The 23,570-nt window shown below is 42.0% G+C and overlaps 1 long non-coding RNA gene across 1 annotated transcript in view; it reads right to left on the bottom strand.

Moving 5' to 3' along the window:
• LOC137228647 (uncharacterized) overlaps window positions 1-23,570 on the bottom strand; it is a 131,600-nt gene that overhangs the window by 69,758 nt on the left and 38,272 nt on the right. The window contains exon 2 of the long non-coding RNA XR_010945325.1: window positions 3,333-3,428. This is a non-coding gene — a long non-coding RNA (uncharacterized lncRNA). The remainder of the gene's footprint in view (window positions 1-3,332; window positions 3,429-23,570) is intronic.

Below are 23,570 nucleotides of genomic sequence, written 5' to 3'. Positions count from 1 at the left end.
CCTGGGCTCGTACAGTTGCCTCCTGGCTCATCCGTCCATGTCTTTGCGCCCTAGCATCTCTCCACCTTGCTGCTCCCTCCACCCTCAACAGCCTTTCTTCCCACGTGCTCATCATTAATACTTTCTCATCCAGTAGATCTCAGAGACACGTGCCCTCTCCTTCTGGACTATGCCATGAACTCTAACATACTTCTCTCCCGTGACATGCGTCACAGTTGCAATTTTACAGTCTACTGTCCAGAGGCCAGTGGGCGGCTCCTGACCCAGAGTGGCCGAGTATATATTTTATATTCATGCGCCTGGCAACAGGCAGGATGGTAGAAGGGAGACAGTTCCCAGAGTAGGCACTCAGTTTAGGCCAAAGTCTTTTTCGAAGAGAGGGAGAGAGAAAACATTCATTTCGTACTGCCAACAGTCTTGAAGGTTAAGAAAGGAGTGGGCCCCTGGCCCCTGGTCTGCTTGGCTAAGGGAAGGTGGTCGGTCCCATCGATGAGAAAAGCGGGCTCAGGGGAGACAAGAGGAGGGTGGGGCTGGTGCACACAGAAAAGGACGGCCACCTGAAAGGCAGCTCCAGCTGATTTTTGCCCGGTGGGAACACCTGTACGCGGGTCTTATTTTATTTTTCCAAGAGAAGTCTGAAATCCAAATTTTATGTGAAGTCTCTTGATTTTTAAATGCTGGCAACTAATTTAGAAAAACAATTCCAGAGCCGAACAAAACACATCTGTGTTCTGGGTTTTGCAGGCAGACTCCAGCTTGCCACCTGTGTGTTAGAGGAGTTCTGTTCTCCCTGCCCCAGCCCGATACAGCCTCAGAATTAATTCCTCCGCCATCCTCCAATGACTTCCCGTGAACCAGACCAGCGCCGGCTGCTGGTGAGCACGGCATTAAGCTCCTTCATTTTGTCCTCCGTGGATTCTCCCCACTTGTCCCTCCCTTCCTCTCCCTGATCCTCCCCCACAAATGACGCTCAACTCAGTTCTCAAAGATCAGGCTGGCAGAAGTGAGCCCCCTTGCACCATGAAATTGATATCCGCAAATACCACCACCCGGCCATCCTCTAAACACAGTTGTAAGGGTGCTACTGCTTAGAACAGAGGAGGGTGGGAGCCCAGTGGTGCCCACTTCAGAAAGTGGGAGTTAACAGCAAAAGAAAAACGGGTGAGGCTCCAAACTGCCTGACATTTGTATGTCCTTCAGGCACCTCTCGATTTGCCCCCTCTATGCATTCTAAGGCCCCTCCCTTGTCCTCCTCTCCTCCCCATCTCCCAGGATGGCACCCCCTGTTGCCAATCGGACTCTTTTTTTCCATTACAGTTTATTACAAGATACTGAATATAGTTCTGGGTGCTACACAATAAATCCTTGTTGTTTCTTTTATATATAGTAGTGTGTACCTGTTAACCCCAAACTCCTAACTTATCCCTTCCCCTGCTTTTTCTTAGGTAACCTTAAATTTGTTTTCTATGTCTGTGAGTCTGTTTGTTTTGTAAATAAGTTCATTTGTACTATTTTTTAGATTCCACATATAAGTGATATCATATAATATTTGTCTTTCTCTGACTTACTTCCCTTAGTATGCTAATCTCTAGGTCTATCCATGTTGCTGAAAATGGCATTATTTCATTCTTTTTCATGGCTGAGTAATATTCCATGGTAGATATATATCACATCTTCTTTATCCTTTCATCTGTTGATGGACACTTAGGTTGCTTCCATGTCTTGGCTATTGTAAATAATGTCCCTATGAACATTGGGGGTACATGTATCTTTTCAAATTAGAGCTTTCATCTTTTTTGGATATATGCCCAGGAGTGGGATTGCTGGATCATATCGTAGTTCTATTTTTAGTTTTTTAAGGAACCTCCGTACCGTTCTCCATAGTGGCTGTACCAGTTTACATTCCCACCAACAGTGCGAGAGGGTTTCCTTTTCTCCACACCCTCTCCAGCATTTATTTGTAGATTTTTTTGATAATGGCCATTTTGACTGGTATGAGGTGATACCTCATTGTAGTTCTGATTTGCATTTCTCTAATAATTAGTGATGCTGAGCATCTTTTCATGTGCCTGTTGGCCATCTGTATGTCTTCTTTGGAGAAATGTCTGTTTATGTCTTCTGCCCATTTTTTTGATTGGGTTGTTTGCTTTTTACTTTTGAGTTGTATGAGAAACCTGACTCTTTTGACAAGCCACACTGAAACAGTCACTCAGTCACCAAGTCCATGGATTCTATCCTCAGGATCTCCCAAATCCATCTCCTTTTCTCCATCCTCCCACCCAGAGCCATAGTTCAGGCCACGGTACATTCACCTAGACGACTGCTATCATCTTGCAGACGATCTCACTTCCTCCAGTCTTCCCCCCAAATAATCCCCCACGACGCTGTCTGAACAGTCTTCTAAAAACAGAAATCTGATCACAACACTCTGCTCAAAACCCTCCAGTCACTCCCCGTCATCTTCCAAAATATAATCCAGACTGCTTAGCATAGCCTGGCCCCATCCTGCCCCAGGGGTCTCACTTCAGGCACATCCCCAGGTGCCCCCCACACTGCAGCCTTACAGGACTGCTGGCATTTCCTCAGAGTACACCCAAGCTCTCTCTTGCCACCACATCATCACACCTGCTATTCCAGCTGCCTCCAAAGTCCTTTCCCTCCCCTCCTTGTCGGCGTGATAATGCCTATTTGTCATTCCATACTCAGTCAATACTCAATACTCAATCTGCAGGAAGTCTTTCCTAACTCCCGACCCCCATCCACCTTTCCCTGCTTCCTTCTTTACAGGGTGACTTTGGATACTGTCATCAGATTACTTATCCCGTGATCCTGCAACACTCTCTTTGTGCATCTCCCACTATAGGCTATGAGGGACTCTAAGGCAGGGAGCGTATCTCAGGCACACGCTGGAAGCTCAGTGCCTAGCACAGAGCAGGCATTTACTGTAGGTGTGCTGAATAATTGAAACATTCCAGCTTCTGCGTTGTGCCTGGGGCCGGCTGATCCCAGACAGCCCCTCTCCCAGCATGCACGGCTTATGTTTAGCGTTAGTAGTTTATCTCCGGGGGAAATGTGGTACCAGCTGTGGTCACCTGTCTGATTGCTCTCTGAGCTCTGCCTTTAACTGGAAATGAATTTGGATTACTTAAGCTTTCCTTGCCCAGTGGAAAAACTCCAGCTGGGTAAATCCAAAGCTGCTGGCAATTCTACTTTTTTCTGTTTAATCTCTTTCTCTCATGCGCCAACTCCAATTTTGTGCTTTCTGGCTTCCTCTCCCTCTCAATGCACGTTTTAAGTCTGCCATCTGTGACCTTTTGCAGATGGTGACTCACCTTGGGTCTTCACCTTCCGACTTGCTCATCCCAGGGAAACTGAGGCCAGTCTTGCCAAGGGAGTCAGCCACATCACTTGGGAGCTCTGGAGCAGCTCTGAGAATGAAAACCAGAAGTGAGATTCCTGAACCCCAGTCCGCTCCCCTCTGAGCCTCAGACCATGCCTCGATGCCGAGGAAGGTCGGGGATCTTAAACACCAGCTCTTCAGCTAGAAGTTCTGACCATCAGCAAAGAGGGCACAGAGAATGGTAAGGAAGGCGGATGAGCACGGAACCTGGCTCTCAGCAAGCCGCATTTTTGGTAAGATCGTGTCCTCCCCCACCTGCGGTGTCCTAATGGTTTATGCCTAACTGGGAATGCTTCCGCTTCCCAGCTGACCCAAGAATACTGATTATGCCCAGCTGTCTCATCCTTAAGGCTTTCTTTTCCCTGATCCCCCTCCCGTACCCCTATCAGCCTCCTGTCCTATTCTCTTGACAAGAGTCCGTTCATACCTCACACAGGCTCCAAAAGCAAGACTGGCATGTCTCTGTTGAGAAAGTTTGCAAAACCCTAAAGGAGGGCTAGGGTAGGGGGGCACCTACTGCTCCCACGTGGGACTGAGAACCTGCCACGCACTTGAGGGAAACCAAGGACAAAAATCCGTGGTGAGTTTTTCAGGGCACTGAAAAGTTAAGGAACTTGCCCCAAAGCACACAGGAACTAAGCAGAGGAGTCACCACCTCAAGGTTTTACTGTATGAAGAGCGAATGATTTTGTCCCCACAAAGTTCATGGCCTCTGCTACATCACCCTGCAGAAAGTTCCTGTAACATGAATGTTCTTATTTAGGGAGAAGGTTCTGCAATGTCAGATCATATCAGAACTCCCTGCTTTGAACAACCAGCAGCTGCAAGACTTCCAGAGGAAGTCACATGTGGCTACACTTAGGGATTTGACAAAGGTCTCCCCAGCACCTGCCTGAGCAGGGCACATTCTCCATCACAAGGTGCGCCTGCTCTCAGGGAGCTCACAGTCTTGTGGCGAAGATGACAGAGGCATAAATAGAAGTGCGAAATTAATGCAGAAGATTGATCCGTTAAACCAAGTTCCTGGGTGTAAGATTATATATAATTCTTTGGAATTCATAGAAAGGAACCATCAAGCAAATCAGCCATCTTGTCATTTTAACTAAAGCGCCAAAACCAGTTTTAGTTTTGAAAACAGAGAAATTCAAGCTTCCTACTTGTCTGTAAGTATGCAAGGCAGTGTGCAATTTACCTTTGGTAGAATTAGCAGCAACAGTCAGAATTTGTAAATTCTCCTTTCATTTACATTTAAAAGAGAGAAATCCAATTTAGTCCAAATTCATTATTCACAAGTACATAAAACGTGCCCCTTGCTCCAATCTAGTTTTTTTGTTGTTGTTGTTTTCTTTTTTGGCTGCGTTGGGTCTTCGTTGCTGCGCGCAGGCTTTCTGTAGTTGCGGCGAGCGGCGGCTACTCTTTGTTGCGGCACGCAGGCTTCTTATTGTGGTGGCTTCTCCTGTGGCAGAGCACGGGCTCTAGGTGCACGGACTTCAGGAGTTGTGACACGTGGGCTCTAGAGTGCAGGCTCAGTAGCTGTGGCGCACAGGCATAGTTGCTCCGCAGCATGAGGAGATATGTCAACTGTACTGACCATGAGTTCATATGCAGCAGCAAAATGGAGAGAAAGGGGTCCCTTCTCGCTTGCTGATACATGTCACCATCATTGCATGCAAACCTAACTATTAGGCAGAGTTCTAATGAGTCCCCATCCCCACCCCCAAAGCTCAGGAGAAACCAACAAACCCCTCCAGCAAACTGTGACAGAAGGAGTAAAAGCTAAGTGATAAAAATGCTAACTTGAATTTGCACATGTGCTGAAGTTCCTTAGAATGTCTTCTTAAAAGGTGGTTTTATCCTGGACCCTTGTGTTCCTGCTCGTCATCCCTTTTCATTTCCAGCCTCTAACTCTTCTGGGTGAAAAGAGGCATTTCTCCTGATGGGGCAGATCACTGAACCCAAAAGAGGGTGAAAATCAGTGGCCTCGATTCGGCAACACCTATTCAATGTTTAAAATGTTCACACCTTTTGACTCCAAAATAACACTTCTAGGAATTTACTCAAAGGAAACAGTTAACAATGAATATAAATATGCATCTGCAAATATTGTTTAAAATAATTTAAAAATGGAAAACAAATGTTCATAGATGTTGGCTTTACGTAAACTGTGATAGGCGTATACGTTGAATTGAAAGTGATGCAGAAGCTATAACAAGAAAATAATAATAGACTATATAAAAATAGGAACATTTTCTATGGCAAGAAAAGCATTTACAATGTCAAAAGACAAATGGGTGAATTACTTGCAAGATATATGACAAACTAAATTACTCGATATAAAAAGAATTCTTTAAAATCAGTAAGAAAAGAAAAACTCAATTTTAGAAAGGCCAACAACCATGTGAAAAGATATTCAATCTCACACAGTGAAAGAAATGTAAACTGTATTAGTAGCAAAAGTCAACTTTTCATCTATAATCTAGGCAAAGTCCAATAATAACCCCATTTAGAAAAAAAAAAATGTTCTCATTCTTCTTTGGTGGAAATGTAAATTTGAAGGACAATTTGGTAATCTACCAAAATTTTGAATTCTTAAATTTAAAATTTTTCCTTACGCATATATAAGGGTATTTACAACAGTGTTGTTTGTAATATCAAATACCTGGAACAAAATAGATAAATTATGGTACATCTCTAATGGAATACTATGCTGTTGTTAGACAGAAAGATGTAACTCCATATACACTGATACGGAAAAAACACCCAAGATATACTGATGTACTGAATGCTAACTGAATCCAGAAAGTTGAAGAATATTAGATATAAATACTGTCATTTATTATATATACATATATTTTTTCACATAAGCACAGAAAATGTCCTGAAAGATATAAACAGCGGAAACTTCTAAAGGATAGAACGTGAAGAGAAGGGAGATTTTATATTTTATTTCATAGCATTCTGACAGTTCGATTTTTTTCTTTTGATGATTATGTATTATTCTTTTTTTTTTTTTTTTTTGCGGTACGCGGGCCTCCCACTGTTGTGGCCTCTCTTGCCACAGAGCACAGGCTCCGGATGCGCAGGCTCAGCAGCCATGGCTCACGGGCCCAGCCGCTCTGCGGCATGTGGGATCCTCCCGGACCGGGGCACAAACCTGTGTCCCCTGCATCATCAGGCGGACTTTCAACCACTGCGCCACCAGGGAAGCCCTATGTATTATTCTTATAATTAAAAAAAAATAGCTTGAACCATTAGTTGAACCTGATTAATCACCTCCTCTGCTACGGGAATTGTTTAGACACTGGGGCTACAGTGGGGAGTTGATATCTCAAGTCAAGAGATAGTCAAACTAGATTCTCTCTTCTCAAGTAGGAAATAATAACATGAAGTGAAAGAGAATGTTGCAATAAGTGAAGGGAGACCATGATAACAGAAAGAATGTTCTGACCTGAACATCTTTGAGATTCTAAGTCAAGCAGAAAAGGGCTTTACTTTTATAGGAGGAGTAAAGAACTGGGCGTCGCAGAGTAGGAAAGCAGGGGGCTGCATCAGACAGTGGTTGAGGGATGGCTTTTCTCTGGAGTCAGCCTTTTTTTTTTTTTTTTTTTTGGTACACGGGCCTCTCACTGCTGTGGCCTCTCCCGTTGCCGAGCACAGGCTCCGGACGTGCAGGCCCAGCGGCCATGGCTCACGGGTCCAGCCGCTCCGCGGCATGTGGGATCTTCCCAGACCGGGGCACGAACCCATGTCCCCTGCATCGGCAGGCGGACTCTCAACCACTGTGCCACCCGGGAAGCCCTGGAGTCAGCCTATTTTCAGGAGGGCTGTGAAGGAGTTCCCAGTGCCTCCAGTGCTGGTTCGGGCTGCGCATGGGTCGAAGTTCAGGGGGTTGGGAGTGCTAAATAAATTGGCCAAGACAAGTTAGCAAGTCAGCAAGTATTTTGTCCAGGTACATCAGTGGGAACAAACAGTTCAGCTAATCCTTTATGAGACAAAGAACTGGGATTTGGAGGGCCTGTGTCTGCCCTTGTCATAGGAAAACAAGGGGGTCATACCCGAATCTCATCTAAGTCATATTTGTGAGGGTGATTCTTTGCTGTACACCATTTCCATTGCTGTTTTCCAGGAGAATAAGTCTCAGATAAAGTTAAACATTGTCTAAGCCAATCACAGTCCTCAAAGAGCTTTAACTTGGAGGGGATTTAAGAATTAAACAAGCAAATAAGTAAACAAATGAAAGTTATATAACTGTCTCCGGGTGCTTTCTGACAGAAAGTGGCTCTTGGTCCCTGACGAGGACATATCAAGTCCACAGTTAACATTGTAGCTTTGCAGTTTCAAACATTCATCTCTATCTGCCCAGGACCAGACTGAGAGATCACTGTAATTGAACAGATGGCACTGAAATGGACCCAATTATGTACAAAGATGTAAGATTCATTACAGCTCCATGAGGGGATGAAAGGATTACCCAATAAATGTTGTTGGGACAATTATCCAGCAATTTGGAGAAACAGTAATTTTAGAACCTCACTTTATGTTATGTGCTAAAATAAATTCCAATTGAGTGGAAGAGTTAAATGTGTTTTTGTTTAACATCAAAATCTCAGAAAAATAGAACTGAATATTTTGCCAACCTCTAGAGGAAAGGTAACTTTATAGGCTTAGAAGCAATACAAGGAATATAAAAGAGTAAGATCTGTAAGTTGGACTACAAAAAGTATAAAGCAGAAAAGCAAACATCAACCAAAACATATTGCAGCAAATGTAGCAAGGAGGCATTATATTTGGTGTTTAAGACCTCGTACTGGTCAGAAAAAAATTAAGACTCAGAGATAGAAGGGCAAAAGGTACTTACAAAAGATGCCATGTAACTAGAAAACAATGATTTGAGATGTTCAGTTCCCAGAGAATATAAATTAAAACAACAAGTTACCATTCCCTTTGTTAAATTAGCATAAATTTTAAAAATAATACCTCTGGGGCTTCTGTTTCTGGTTAGGATGTAGAGAGTCACGAGTGACTGTGGAGCCTGCCCTAGCAATGAGAATGAGCTAAACCATGATTTCTTGTTTGTTTTTCTTTTGTATCATGATTTTTAAAACCATCAGAGAGCTCAGTATGTAAAGAAACCTAAATAAACTAAATTCCAGAAGCGACCAGCTCTTCCTAGGATCGAAGATATCCATGGCTGCTTCGATCCATGAAAAAGTGGCAGCAAGGGGAGGAATCTGCCATAAACTTGGGTGAAGAGCTATCAGCCAAACTTGTAACAACATTTAATGGCTGTTTGTGAGCTAATGTGACAGATTAGAATCCCAAAAAGCCGTAGCCACAGAGCGAGTCTATACCCACCCACCTGCCAAAGCTCTCATATAGTTCTCCATGAAGTACGCAGAGTTATAGACCAAAGGCTAAGGACAAAGCAGGAGAGCTGAGAGAATACCCTTGAGGCACGCAGGATCTTCCCCAAGTGCAAGACCTACTGGAGACTGGGAACAGGACAGAGAGCTGAGAGCAATCCCTTCAAGGACACCGTGCCTCCACCACGTGGAGCAGGGCTGGTTTCCCAAGTTGCAGAAACCTGCGGACAGGACCTAAAACCCAAAGCTGGCAGCTAGCAACAAAGCAGAGAGAGACCTTCCATGGTTCAGAAAGCTGACAACAGGGCTTTCAGACCTCTTTAGTCTCACGGGTGCTCAGAGACCCAGCCCTGATGAAGGGAGAAATCCTGATACCTTCTCAAAATATTTGAAGCCGGTGGTGAACTGGATCAAACTGAAGCTGCAACAAAGCCCATAACTTGCTCAAATACAGCTTTAATTGTCTCAGACCCTCACATTAGAGGGACCATAAACTTTTCTGTGGGTAAATATTATTTACTTCAGTCTCTACTGATCTTTTACACACAATATCCAACATAAGGAAAGAACTGATAGCAAGAAAATGTGATAGGGTTAAGAGAGGAAGAGTAAATAGAAGAAGACCCAGAGATGGCCCAGATGTTAGAATATCTAGATAGTGACTGTAAAATAAACAGAATAAAAGGAGAATATTAGCAGAGAGGTGGAAACTATAAAAAAGATCCAAATGCGAAAGTTATTAACTCTTTAAAAGACTATTAATATTGTTTAAAACAAAAATTATAACAATTGAATTACAGAGTTTACAGCATACATATCAGTAAAATATATGATAACAGGAGTATAGAGGGATGGGGGTGAGATAAATGCCATGATATTGTTGTAGAGTTCTTAACTTTGTTCATGAAATAGTATATTGTTATTTGAAAGTGTATGTTCATAAATAAATGATTCATAGGGTAATCTCTAGATAAATCACTAAAAATTACAAATATAGGTATATTTAAAAAGTCAACAGAGGAGATATTAAAATGATACATTAAAATATTTAATTCACCTAAAAGAATACAGAAAAGGGGAACAGAGGAAAAACAGACAGATGGGTCAAACAGAAAACAAATACCAAAATGCTAGACCTAAACTCAATCATATCAATAATTGTATTAAATGTAAGTCAACTAACTGCTCTAATTTAAAAGCAGAGATTGTCAGACTCTATAAGAAATCAAGACTTAACTACAGCCATTTATAAAAGACACTTTAAACAAAAAGACATAGACTGGTTAAAAATAAAAGGATGGAAAACATATACCATGTGGCTATATCAATAACAGAGAAAGTCTTCGAGACAAAGATTATTATTGAAGATAAAGACAGCCACTTCATAATGATAAAAGGTAAATTCAACAAAATAACGTAACTATCATGAATGTCTATACACCTAATAATGAAGCATTAATGTACATGAAGCAGAATGACAGAACTAAAGGGAGAAATAGAGAAATCCAAAGTCATAGTTTAGGATTTTAACATCTCAGTAATTTATAGAATGAGTACACAAAATATTAATAATAATGCACAAAATTTAAAAAACAATTTGATATTTATAGAACACTGGCACCTTCTTGAAAGCTTCTTTCCAAATGGACATGAAATAAACACATAAATAGACCACAAATAACTCTCAGAATAACTCTCAAGATACTTCTATGGATTGAAATCGTACAAAGTATATTATTTGACCACAATAATAGGTTTAAAATCAATAACACTACGATATTTAGGAGATCTCCAAATATTTTGTAGTTAAACAACACAAGTCTAAAAACACAAGTGTTTTAACTCATGCACAGAGAAGATATCAAAGGGAAATTAGACATATTTTGGACTGAATGGTAATAAAAACACAAAACATCAAAATTTGTGGGATGCAGTTAAAGCAATGCTTAGATAGAAATTTACAGCTTTCAATACCTATATTTGAAAAGAAGATATAAAGCCAATAATTTAAGCTTCCATATTGAGAAGCTTGATGAAGAGCAAAATAAATACAAAGTAGAAAAAAGTAAATAATGAAAATAAGAGTGAAAATCAAAGAATAAGAAAATGAATAAACAATAGAGAAAATTAACAGTCATAATTAGACACTTTGACAAGATTAATAAAATTGATGAATCTCTAGCAAATCTGATGAAAGGAAAAAGAGAGGATACAAATTATCAGGAATGAAAGAAGTGTTATCATTATGGATCTTTTCAAAAATTAAAAGGAAAATAGGAATATTATGAGCACTTTAATGTCAGTAATTTGACAACTGATATGAAAGGGATAATCCCTTGAAAAAATACTATTTTTCAAAACTGACACAAGAAAAAGTAGAAAATCTAAATAGTTCTAAATCTATTTTAAAAATTGAATTAGTGATTTAAAAAAAACACACCAAAGAAAACTCCACTGCCACATGGCTTCACTAGTAAATTATGTCAAGCATTTAAGGAATCATAATGCCAACCTTACACACTTTTAGAAATGTTGAGGAGGACGAAACACTCCCTTTTTTATTTCATAAAGTAAGCAGAACCTGATACTGAATCCTGAAAAATATTTTACAAAAGAAAAAAAAAATCCTTAAGAGAATATTAGCAAATCAGATCCAACAGCAATGTATAAAAAGAATAAGATACCATGACCAAGTGAGATTTGTCCCAGGAATGCAAGGTTTGTTTACCGATCAAAAAATAATCAATATAATTCACCAAATTAACAGAGTATAAGAGAAAAACTATATGATTCTCTCAATAGATGCAGAAAAAGCATTTGCTAAAATTCAATACCCTGGCATAATTTTTAAAAACATATAATCTCTAGGATTTTTCTTAAAGCTGGGAATATAACAAGTCTTCCTCAATCTAATTTTAGAAAAGCATTTATAAAACCTACAATTAACATCCTACTTAAATAAGATTAGGAACAAAACAATGTCCAGTTTCACTACTATGGAATATTGTACTTGGGTCCTAACCAATGCAATAAGAAAAAGAAAGAAATTTCACACAAATTGTAAAGGAAAAAGTAAAACTATCTTTCACAGATGACATGACTTGTATGTAGAAAACCTTTAAAAATCTACAGAGATACTACAAGAAATAATTAGTAAATTTATTAAGGTTGCAGGATATAAGCTCAATATATAAAAATCAGTCTCTATATTCTCAGTGAACACTCTGGGTGAATAACTGAAAAATAAAATGATGGACATACAAAAAGCTGTGTATATTAATTCTTCCAATCTGTGGACATGGAATGTCTTTCCACTCATTTGTCTTTAAAATTTTTTTTCATCAATGTTTTGTAGTTTTCACCATACAAGTATTTCAGTTGTTAGATTAAGTTTACTCCTAAGTATATTATTCTTTTTGATGCTAATATAAATGAGACTGTTTTCTTGATTTTCTTTTTGGATATTTCATTGTTAGTGTATAGAAACACAAGTGATTTTTGTATGCTGATTTTGTAACCTGCAACATTACTGAATTCATTTATTAGATCTAACAGTTTTTTGGGGAATTGTTAGGATTTTCTACATATAAGATCATGTCATCTGCGAACAGAAATTATTTTACTTCTTCCTTTCCAATTGGAATGCCTGTTATTTCTTTTCCTTGCCTAATTGCTCTGGCTAGGACTTCCAGGACTATGTTCGATAGAGGTGGCAAGAGTGGTCATCTTTACTTTATCCCAGATATTAAAGGAAAAGCTTTCAGTTTCTCACCATTGAATATAATGTTTGCTGTGGGATTTTTATACAATGATCTTTATGTGTTGAGTAAATTCCTTCTATATCTAATTTGTCAAGAGTTTTTATCACGAAAATGTGTTGAATTTTGTCAATTTTTTTTCCTGCATCTATAGAGATTACCATGTGATTTTTTATCCTTCATTCTTTTTTATTTTCGGTAGGAGTTTATTAATTAATTAATTTTTGCTGTGTTGGGTCTTCGTTTCTGTGCGAGAGCTTTCTCTAGTTGTGGCAAGCAGGGGCCACTCTTCATCGCGGTGCGCGGGCCTCTCACTATCGCGGCCTCTCTTGTTGCGGAGCACAGGCTGCAGACGCGCAGGCTCAGTAGTTGTGCCTCACGGGCCTAGTTGCTCCACGGCATGTGGGATCCTCCCAGACCAGGGCTCGAACCCTTGTCCCCTGCATTAGCAGGCAGATTCTCAACCACTGCGCCACCAGGGAAGCCCTATCCTTCATTCTTTTAATGTGATGTGTAACATTGATTGATTTGCACATATTGAGCCATCCTTGCATCACAGGGATAAATCCCACTTGGTCATGGTGTATTAGCTTTTTAATGTGCTGTTGAATTCAGTTTGCTAATATTTTATTGAGGATTTTGCAGCTATGTTCATCAGGGATCTTGGCCTATAGTTTTCTTCTTTGTGATGTCTTTGTCTGGTTTTGGTATCAGGAGAATGGTGGCCTCATAAAATGAGTTTGGAAGTATTCCCTCTTTATTTGGGGGGAGGAATTTAAGAAGGATTGGTATTGATTGTTCTTTAAATGTTTGGTAGAAGTCACGTGTGAAGCCACCTGGTCCTGCGAATGATAGCCCAAAATTTTAAACAACTCCAATGTTCATCAACGGAAGAATGGACAAACAAACTGCCACAGTCAGTCAACAGAAAACTACTCGGCAATAGGAAGGAATGAAGAACCACTGATATGTACAAAAACACGGATGGATCTCAAAAATGTTGTGTTGAACAACAACAAAAGCCAGACAAAAGAGCACTATTATTTACATCTATTTGAACAGGCAAAAAAAATTTCTTGGGTGACAACAATATTCTATTATCTTATTTTGGGTGGTGGTTTTAAAGGTGTATGTAATTGTTAAACCTCATCCAACCAAACTCTAAAATATGGCCATTTCATTTCATATACCTTATACCCACTGAAAATTTTTAATAATAACACCTTTGACTGATACTCCTATAAACTGGACAGTGATTTTAGAAACCACTGTGGCAATAATAGTCAAGAATTCTAAAAAGTCCAACCGTTTTAATTCAATGATTCATTTATGCAAATCTACTCTTAAGAAATAATTCAAAACAAAATGTAAAAAGCACAAAAATGTTGACCATAGTATTTGTGTAACTGTGTAATCTGAAGCACTTCAAATTTCAACATTGGGTAAAAATTAAACAAAGTGCAGTAAATATATTTTATAGAATATATTTAAGTCACTAACAATTATATTTATTATGACTACATAACAAGCTGAAGACATATTTATGCTACAATCCTTTACGTTCTTGTAAAAATATACATATGGGAAAACACTAGAAGGAAATAAACCATAATGATAAATTGTTGTGTTGGGCTTGTGGGAGTTTTTTTTCTTTTCATCTTGGTTATCTGAATTTTTATATTTTTCTTTCCTTGAAACGTATTTTCAATTTACGTGGTTTTTCTTTTTTCTTGATATTTTTGCAATATTGTTCTTTTTATCCAAGAACAAGATATTTTCCTCCAGTTACTCATGTTATCATTTATGTCCTGCTGTCATTTTCTTAGTTTAAATTGGTTTTTTATTGCACAAGAAATCCATGGTTACATCTTCATTATAAAAGGACCTCAGTTTTACCCGATGGTTTCTGATTTCTAGAAAATAAATTTTTTAACTGAACTTTAATTTGTGAATATAACAACTGGTACAGGCCTTTCCAATGACCCAAATACTCATGCCTAATCACACAGAATCATGATACACAGCTAACTATTGTTATTAATATAAAACATTAAATATATTGATTTGAAAGTATTTGAAAATATTAGCAGTGGTTAGTCTCTGGGTAGTGAGATAAGGTTAAACGTCTTTTTCCTTATCTTCTTTTCCTACAGTGAATATGTATTATTTTGTGATAAAAAGACATGGTAAATTTAAATCCCAATTTCAAGCCCTGGGCCCAATCCTGATCCAAGTCAGTGTCAGGGAATTGCAGAATTCCCTAGGCCAAAGCTTCCCCATCACGCATTTCATCTTGCTATTCATGACCCACTTCTGGTCACTTGACCTTGAACTTCCTCTTCCGGTGCTACCCTCTTGTCTTAATAACCTGATGCTCTGGGGCTTCCTATTCTGGCCATTAGCCTTCCTCCTACCAGTCCCACTGTCCTCACCCCACCCACAGGATCAGGAAACCTGCTGAGTAAATGCAGGAAGCAGAAACCCTCAGTCTGGTCTCTCTTGGTCCTCAGATTCCTTGCTGTCACACAGGCAGCTGCAGCAACAGCTACACCTACCTTCCCTCCCCAAAATCTCCAGCACCAGAGCCTGCTAAGCCATCCTAGCTCCCGTTCCTGCCAGACCTTTATTAAGCATGACAAGGGTTTGGAACACCTACGAAACATCATAATCTCCCCGTCTCCCTGTAGAAACAAATAGAGTTAAAGGAGGCTGTGAGGCTGGAATGGTGGCAGATGCATCCCTGGAGAGCCCAACTCCAGCCTCCCTCACCTGTCTTGTGTCCCCCCCTCTCGGCTCAGACCTTCTCTCAGGAGCCTGGCCAAGCCTGCTGAAGGGGAGCTAAAGAGGTGACTGAAAACTGAAATGAACATCCCGTTGAAAAGAATTCAGAGTGGTGATAAATAGCTTTATGGGCCCCTGGCGTATTGTGGACAGCAGAGGACTCTCTCTCCGCATCCGCCCCTGAGTATAAATTAGAGAGAGGTGTAAGTTCCTGATCGCTCTGTCCTTCGAACCCCTACAGTACTTAGAAAAAGATAGCGTGACCACGCCCAATGAGGAGGGGCAAGGAACAGCTCAAATTAGAGGGAACCTTATTAAAAGATGTCTCCTCATAGCTATTCAATCACTAATTGACTTTTCTTCCCCACTTTAATTTTGATGCTGGTGTCTTAATTAATAACTCTGTCACCAAAGCGCCAGGGTGCCAGAGCAAGGCTCACCAAGAGTTTATCTCTCTGCGTTCTAGTCAGTTTGACAAGTAGGCTCTCCCTGGCCAGCTCCCTGGGTAATGGCCTGCGCCATCTTGGTCCCTGGAGGAAACAGAGACGCATTGTAATTCTTTAAGCCACAGGGCCCAGCCGGCAGGAAGAGAAGCAGAAAACTCTCCCTCTCTGACAGCATCTTAAATTCCCTTCTCTCTTTCTGCATTCTCATATGTACACAGGGTTCATCACGGAGACTGCGGCCAGTGGGAGAGATGGATCACAAGTGTCGTTTCTAAGCCTCCCAGGAAATCATTTGTTCACTCACTCATTGATTCATACCGGTATTTTACTTGTTTTTGACTGGCCTGTGCTGGACTTGTGTGTGTGGGGGTGTGGTATGGGACAGGGGAGTTCCCAAAGAAGTAAAAATTGTGGCATTTATAATTTTAGTTGAAGAGATGTGACATACTCATAAAAATAAAAGCCTGACATTAACACAACATTGTACATCAACTATACTCCAACAGAAATTTTTAAAAATTAAATAAAATAAATTAAATAAAATAAAAGCCAAGATTTGTTGTTCAAAGAAAATATCCAGGTGGGCAAAGTCAATTGTCCTGGCTAGTATGTTGGTCCCTCCTCACTTCTGGGTCCCTCTGGCATATTTCAAACATGCAGTGAGGAACCACAATGGAAGCACCACCAGGTGGACCTTTGGCAGGAGAAGTTAAAAAGTCAAGTTCTCTTCGTATGGCTTTCTCCATCCTCTCTCCTGGGATGGAGGGATGAGGGAGCAGTAGAAGGCACTTAAGAGAAAGGAAGCTCCCATTTCACCCCTCCTCACCACAGAGGAGGAAGATGCGTCTAAACTCATCATTTTGATAGTTTGGACTGGACTACCTGTGAGTAGAGCCACTCTGCCCTAAAGGTGGGCTGAAGGTGGCAATCTGATCTACACTGCACTGGGAGCTCCCGGACATCTTGCTTCTTTCTCTTTTCTCTTCAGCTTGGTGGCAGAAGTGGGATACTGCACCAGGGACCCACCCTTCTCGAGCAAGCCCAACCATCTTACCCTCTTCTCTTTCTCCCTTCCATGCAGGAAAGAAAAAAGATTCATGACCAGGGATAGAATTTTTTTCTTATGAAAGCTTGTGTGGGAGGGGGAAAAAACACAAGCCACAGTTGTTTCTTTTTCCTCCAGCCTCACTTACAAAAGCCTTCTCCCTTCTCCAGGGGTTGGGGTCCACCCTCATTAGCAATGAGGTGCTATTTTAGTTTCCACTTACAGATTTCATCACATACATCTTTTTTAGGAGACTCATAGAGAGGAATGTTGTGGCTTGGGAAGAATCCCAGTATTCCAGGGTCCCTTGTCCAAAAACCATCAAAGAGTTTCTGATAGCTCTGTAAGTGGAGAGACTAGGAGGCCAGGCTATGCCAAACCATTTCCCCACATGGCCCCTGTAGAGATCCCTGTCCTGATAGTATTTTCAGGACTCTACCCTAATGGAGCTTTACCATGTGCTCAGTATCTGGGACATACTTTTCTAGATTACCCTGCTTCTGATATCTCCTGTTTTCGTTCTTGATCTACTTTTTAACCTACCTTGGCAACCAATATTAATACCCTCTGTTTTAAAAAAAAAATCCGAGTGGCTTCCTATGAGGCAACCTACCTATGTGGTAGGTTGTAATGTTGATCTCAACATCTGCTGCTCGTCTCTGTGGAAGGACTGAACATGCCCAGCCCCAGCAGCATCACGTTTAGCCATGTAATGTGCTTTGGCCAATGGAAGTGGCACATCCACTTCCATGCAGATGTTTTAAGGCCATCATATGGTCCTCTACCTTCTCTCTTCCCTCTGCTAGGAGACCAGGAATGTCCCAGATAGGAGCTGTCCCATCTACCTGAGTCCTGGAGTGAAAAGGATGTGCAGCCAATCCACAATGGGTATGGAGCATGAGTGAAAAACTTCTTTATTGTATACTACTGAGATTTTGAGGGTCATTTGTCACCATGCAGTTTATGCTAATCTGACTGATAACATTCTACAGCGTGATCTGATAACCTCTGACCATTTCTCCAATCTCATGTCCTCCCTTCCACCTCCTCTCCCACTACACTCCAAATATTCTGGGCCTCTTTCTCTTCCTTGAACATGCCAAGCTTATTCTGACCTCAAAGACCTTGCATATACTGTTCCCTCTGTCTGGATTGCTTTTCCCTGAAGTTTTCACATAGCTGTCTCTTCTTCATTATTCATATCTCGGTTTGAATGTTACTCTCTCAATGAATGACTTCCCTGAACCCCTGCCTAACGTAGCCCCCAGTTTCTCTCTATCACATTATCCTGTCTTGCTTTGCATCTGATCACTAGTATATTATTTATTTTCCCTCCTTGGAATGAACACTCCGTGAAAGCAGAGACCTTGTCCCTCAAGTTACTGCTGCATCTCCAGACACCGGAATGTCACCTGACACACAGCAGACACCGAGGAAGTATTTGTGTCATGAATAAATGAACGTCTCTCCTCAACTTTAAACCCTTTTTCAACCACCAACTGGACACCTCTTCCTGGAGATCCTCAAACTCAAAAGAGTTCATAATTCTGTCCTCTCTTTCTTCCCCTCTTCAACCTCCTCATGACCCTCTATTCCCTGATGAACGACACCAGCATTCACCCTGTCACCCAAACCAGAAACCTCAGTGTATTTTCCACTCCCCCTCTCGCTCACGGGCCCCACTCCCAATCAGTTACCAGGCTGAGTCTCTCTAATCCACTTCGTCCTCATTCCCATGCATCTGCCCTCACTCAGGCCCTCATCATCGTTGCCTGGATTATCACAATCTTTGCAGAACAGGGTTCCCTGTTTCCAGTTTTCTCCCCTCCCATCTGTGCTACACACTGCCACCAGAATTATCTTTCTAAAATCTGATAATGTCACTCCCCTGTTTAGAAGGATTGCAAAGGAGCTGCAAGACTGGAAAGCTTAACTCCTTGGAGGCCATGAGATACCTTGGGGTTCTGGCACCTGCCCAGTGCCCAGGGTCTCTCCTACTACTCCCTGTCAGACCCTCATCCCATCCAGCCATGAGGGACGCACCAGGGCAGCAGCTCCACCAGGGGTCTGCACTCCTGCTCTCTCTCTCGCCCCTGGAATGTCCCTCCCCCATCAAACCTTCCCCCACCCCCAAACACACACACACACACACACAAACACACACACTCACACACACGCGCACTGCTGTCAGCATCCACCTACTGAGAGCTTTCTCTGCTGCTCTCCCGGTTCCCTCAGTTATGACTTCCTCTGTGTAGCCTGTCCCAGCTCCTCCCTCCCCTCCTCCTGTAAAAATGAAAATAGCTTTAATTATGACCTCCATCCTCTTGCATCCTTTAACACTTGGTGCAAACCTCTATTATAAGACATCGCGTGGCATCCTACGCTTTCTGGGTACAGGTTTGTTTGTGTATTCCTTAAAGGCCCAACAAGCAACCTTTCTTGCTTGAGTCCCCACCACTTCACACAGTGCCTGATGGACACATAGTATATGCTCAATTAATCTTGTTTCAGTGAACAGATGGTATTGATTACAAAGAGAGAGAATAATAGATGGACTAAGTATATTACAAGCTGGAACCCTTGTTTGCATGCTAGAACCAGGAAACATAATGCAAGTGAGAGTGGAATCAACTCTCAGTCTCAGCTCTGCCCTAATAAAGTTACCTGACATGATGGAGTCTCACCTGGTACAACAGGAAGAGGACCCCGGAATTTAAGGAGTCCTGTGCACTCATTTTTGCTCCAGACCTCACTGTTAGGTTGACTTTAGCTGTGGCTCTTAAATTCTCTGTCCCAGGCCTTCTCATTTACTTCTTACATAGTTTCCTCTCACGTGTATATTACAAGAAAGCGCTTTACTAATGCTGCTCTCATTTTACAGATTCTAAAAGAAGAATTAAGTGATGTCCCCAAACCACACAACTAGTAAGCAGCAGAGTTAGAGCTTGAGCTCAGAGTCTCTGTAAACTCTGTGCCCTCCTCAACCAGCTGGGCTGTCTTGCCCTTAAATAAGAGCCTTAGTAAGTAGATGATCTCAAATTCCCACCACCTGGAAATGCTTTAATTCAAATACTCTCTTCCCCAGGCTGTCTGGAATCGCTCTTCACACCTAACCTCTCACAGTCCCAAGAGCCGAGCCTCTGGGGAGTGGGCCACGACCACCGGCTCCTCACCCAAGACGGGGAGGCTCCCTTCCGATGGGGAACAGCAAGATTCCCAGCACAGCCAGTCAGAAGCCTGCTGTCATTTTAGAATATTCAGGTTCCAACTTAATACTATTTGAGGCTCAAAATAACCCTTCCGATCTTTCTGCTTATTTCTTAAATGCAGTTCTTAACGGTAATGATGGCACCTGTGGGGGAGGAATAAGGAGGGATTTAGGCTGAGAGCTGGTTTCATGTCCCCTAAAAGGATTATTTTACACCATCAGAAAGATAATTCCCCTCCTAGCGGGGGAAGATGGATTAGGTCTTTACTTCAGATGGTACTTTATGAAAAGATTATTTAAAGATTATAGGACAAAGCAGATACATTTGACAACATCTGCTAGGGTTGGGTTTTCCTGGCTGCCTGAGAAGCCATTGTTATTTATGCAATTAGTAGACTGCTTGCCTTAGCAAGCAGTAGACTGGTGCTAATCTAGAGGCTGTCTGTACACAAAAGTCCACACACTCCTGCTGTGGAGTTTCCTTCCCCTTCTCCTCCCATCTTTCACTGAGAATAACACAAAATGCCACCACCTCCACGAAGTCTTCCCTGATTTCTCCACCCAGAAATGGTAAGTCTTGCCTCCTGACTCCCTCCCCTCTTCAAAGGTCTTATCACAGGCTGCTTTGTGCAGGACCTCTATCGGCCTGTGCCTTTTCCTCCTGGCCCTGAAACGTCTTACACACATTATTACTCAGGCCCCACAAGGCTGTGAGTACAACAGGCAGAGGGAAATGTAAATGCCCCTCTGTGCCCCGGTCTCAGCTGTCCACCCAGGCAGTGCAGGGAAGGAGGGTCTTGGAGGCCTCCAGGGCTCAGGAGGGCACTGGCGTTGCTTGGGGTGGGGTTCCGCAGATCTGAATCTCACCATGTTGTTATCTGCACGGGGTGTTAGGAATGACGAGCACGTGGTGGGGTGTGTCATACTGAGGGGCCTCTAGGAGGCACTGCTGTCCAGAGCAGCTTGGTCAGACCCCCCAGGACTCCCTTATTTTATGATGGGGCAGTTTTGAGAAAAGTCCCGAGGAATAATCCTGCAGTACTTTTCTGAACAGCCCTTGGCACCGTATGACAGAAGCAAGTCTGGGTTCACTCTTGCAGAAGTCTGTCTCCTGAATCTGCAGAAGGCTGTAAACGGCACCTATATTCTTCCAGAGCATGCCATCCCCAACTGCTACTGATACTTCCAGCCTCTCTCCCAACACTGCCTCCCACCTGCACTCAACTAATACCAGTCCTCATGCTTCATACTCGTTCCTGCGTCCAAGAAACACACAGTTTCTTCTGCCTGGACTGCCCTCCCCTCAGCCCTCCTCCATCCCATGAATTCCTCCTCCACTCCTTTAGACCCAGCTCAGACGTCGCCTCCTCTATGAAGCCTGCCCTGCTGCCTCTGGTCCATTCAGGGTATCCTTGTTTTCCTAGTATTCATTATCTGAGGTATAGAGAAGCAAAAATCACCAATCTGAAAACATTCACTAATAAATAGACACTTGTCATAAAAACTCAATCAACGGCTATGTATTGAGGGCCCACTGCATACCAGGCACTGACCTCTGCACTTGGAATACAGCCAATGAACATAGTAGACAAATAGCCCCGCCCTTGCAGGGACGTGGCAGGGAGGTGGAGGGGTGGGGGGGAGGGGCGGGGGGCAGGGGGGGTTGGTCAGGACATCAGTACACAATGAACACAGTAGTAAGTAAATTATATAATATGTTAGCGGTTGATAAGCATGTGCAAAAAGGAAAAAATCAGAGAAGGGTAAAAATGATGGAGAATATTGAGGCAACAAGAGTGTGGGTGGGGCAGGGTTAAGTGGGGAGGTCTTCACAAGTCTCGTGCAGAAGGTGACATTCAACCGAAGACTAGAGAGAGGAAGGCATGGTCCAGAAGATTTCTGTAGGAAGAACATTCCCTGCCAACTGTGACCCCTAGTTCAAATCCAACCTGCCACTTGTTTTTAGATGGCCCACTAACTAAGAAGCTTTCTTACATTTTTAAATGGTTGGAAAAAATCAAAAGAAGAGTAATATCTCACGACACATGAAAATGACATGAAATTCAAATTTCGGTGCCCATAAATAAAGCTGCATTGGAACACGGCGACTCTCATTCATTTATGTATTGCCTGTGGCTGTCTGCAGGCTGCGACGCAGAGTTAAATAGCTGCGACAGAGACCCTCAAAGCCTCAAATATTTACTATACAGCCCCTGGCAGAAAAAGTGTACCAACTTCTGAGTTAGAGCAAAGAGCCCAGGGCAGGAGCAGGAATAGGAAGGAGACAGCAGTGCTGGAGTGGGGGGTGGAGGAGTGGGGGGATTAATGAACAGGGAGAATGACACAGGGGGAACAGGCTGGGGGCGGAGTACAGATCGTGGAAGGTCTGTTAGCCATTTGGTTTTAACTTGGGCAGTAGGGAGCCCCTGCAGGATTCTGATTAGAAGAGCCACACAGTCTGACTTGTCTTACGAGAATGGCTTTAGCGTCTCTATGGAGAATAGACATGTCTTAGCAGGCTACTGCCGTTGTTTATCCTTAACAAAGGACAGTGGCTCAGACTGCGGTGGTAGCACTGAGTGTAGCTGTCAAGAGCCAGCTCAGGGACTTCCCTGGTGGTCCAGTGGGTAAGATTCCATGCTCCCAATGCTGAGGGCCTGAGTTTGATCCCTGGTCGGGGAACTAGATCCCACATGCATGCCGTAACTAAGAAACCCACATGCAGCAACTAAAGAGCCTGTGTGCTGCAACTGAGACCTGGCACAGCCTAAATAAATAATAAATATTTTTAAAAAGGAGTGGCTTAATTCTTTTTCTTTTTTTTTTTGAAGTACAGCTGATTTACAGTGTTGTGTTAGTTTCAGGTGTACAGCAAAGTGATTCAGTTACACATATATATTCTTTTTTCAGATTCTTTTCCATTATAGGTTATTACAAGATATTGAACATAGTTTCCTGTCCTATACAGTTGGTCCGTGTTGTTTATCTTTTTAATATATAATACTGTGTATCTGTTAATCCCAAATTCCAAATTTATCCCTCCTCTTCCACCCCCTTTCCCTTTTGGTAACCATAAGTTTTTTTTTTCTATGTCTGTGAGTCTATTTCTGTTTGTAAATAAGTTCATTTGTATCGTTTTTTAAGATTGCACATAAAAGTCATATCATATGATATTTGTCTTTCTCTGACTTACTTCATTTAGAATGATAATCTCTAGGTCTATCCATGTTGCTGCAAATGGCATTATTTCATTCTTTTGAAGAGGTTTCTACAAAGGAGAGAAATGGAACATTGGCGAAAGAGGAAGGATATGTTGATGAGAATAATCTAAGTGAGAGCAAAACACCGATGCTCTGGGAGAGGGGGGCCATTTTCGCTAGAGCAGGGGAGACTGGATCAGACCATGGAATGTCCTCGCTCCCCACTGAACTCTAGCGTCCATCCATATTCACCATGGTAGGGACTTTGCCACTCTGTTCAATTTATTTATTTATTTATTTATTTATTTATTTTAACATCTTTATTGGAGTATAATTGCTTTACAATGATGTGTTAGTTTCTACTGT

This window comes from Pseudorca crassidens, chromosome 8 (assembly GCF_039906515.1).
Source record: "Pseudorca crassidens isolate mPseCra1 chromosome 8, mPseCra1.hap1, whole genome shotgun sequence".
Lineage (NCBI taxonomy): Eukaryota > Metazoa > Chordata > Mammalia > Artiodactyla > Delphinidae > Pseudorca > Pseudorca crassidens.
Note: the sequence above shows the minus strand (reverse complement) of the source record. Positions and strands in the feature narration are given on the sequence as shown.